Below are 1684 nucleotides of genomic sequence, written 5' to 3' on the forward strand. Positions count from 1 at the left end.
TTCTTTACATAATTTCAAATTATAAATTTTCTAAAAAAAAAAACAACAACAACTGATAATTAAAAACCTCTCCGATTAAAATAGTTTCGTCAAGAGTTTTTCAGAAAAGTGAGATCATAGTAGACGGTGAGATCAATTCATTACGTGTGCTTTTATTTTTACGATCGATGAACTAAGGCAACTCAATTTGACACGATGTATTTTTTATACTTTTTAAACTTTTTTAACAAAGGCAACTCAAGTTGACACGATGTATTTTTTAAACTTTTTTGACAAAGGCAATTCAAGTTGACACGATGTATTTTTTAAACTTTTTTTAACAAAGGCAATTCAAGTTGACGCGATGTATTTTTTAAACTTTTTTTAACAAAGGCAACTCAAGTTGACACGATGTATTTTTTTAAACTTTTTCAGGTACTTCATCTTTTTGCATTGGTGGCCTACTGTGTGGCCGCCGTCAAGGTACAGGAGAAGATTACATTGAAGAAAACAGAAGGAAGGAATGTCGATTTGTTATCTTATGGTTTAGGTAAGCNAAGTTGACACGATGTATTTTTTAAACTTTTTTTTAACAAAGGCAACTCAAGTTGACACGATGTATTTTTTTTAACTTTTTCAGGTACTTCATCTTTTTGCATTGGTGGCCTACTGTGTGGCCGCCGTCAAGGTACAGGAGAAGATTACATTGAAGAAAACAGAAGGAAGGAATGTCGATTTGTTATCTTATGGTTTAGGTAAGCTTCACATACAATGAACCTTTCGAAATGAATCTTATGACTCACAGGAAAATTCATTTATTTGAGTCAGATTAGGGATGAAGGAACACTACATACCCGTCTACACCAAAATAGTTTAATAATGCAATTGCAAAACTTTTTTGGACTTGTTGTTTTAAGCAAACAAGCTTTTAAAAATGGATGTTCGGAAAATAAAATAACTTTTTTTGATTTTTAAACTAATTGTAATTTTTGATGAAAATATATATACTATCTGTAGGAAAGTATACAGACTACCTGGTTGTTATCATGGAGGAAGAATAATGGTGAGGGGGTGTTTCTCATGGTTTTGCCTGGGTTTGTTAGCTCTTGTGGTTGGAAACTTGAACTCTGAGTTGTGTATGTGGACAATGCTGCACTCCCAACTCTTATGGCAATATTTCTGCCCATTTCTCTTCCATTCACATAGCAAGGCTTGCACAGACGTGATTTTAAGAAATGGGTGTTCAAAAACTGGACCAACCTTCGCAGGGCCCCATTCTAAATCCCATAGAACATCTTTGGGATGAATAAGAACGCAGGTAGCCAACCAAATTGCTCACTGTAGGCACTCACTTCAGCTGTGATGGAAGTCAATTCCTACTCAGAAACTGGCGGAAAGTCTTTTCAGGCTGTCATCGATGCAAAAGGGGGAACAACATCATAATATTGTGTGCCTCAAGACGCTCTAAATCCATATTGTTGGCCAGATAGTGTATGTTTTAGACTTGTTTAGGCTGTGCTCTTCCATTTTAATGCTAAGCGCGTGATCTAGATGAAACCTTTGCCGTCGTATGATTGTTATACATCTCTGATCAAAAATTAATTTCGTTGAGGGGAAAAAATTCTTTATTTTCAGGAATGTCATTGAAAAAAATTGTAACCTTAAATGAACAGCATTGATCGATACTGGGAGATATTGGTTCTTT

This window comes from Parasteatoda tepidariorum, chromosome 3 (assembly GCF_043381705.1).
Source record: "Parasteatoda tepidariorum isolate YZ-2023 chromosome 3, CAS_Ptep_4.0, whole genome shotgun sequence".
Taxonomy (NCBI): Eukaryota; Metazoa; Arthropoda; class Arachnida; order Araneae; family Theridiidae; genus Parasteatoda; species Parasteatoda tepidariorum.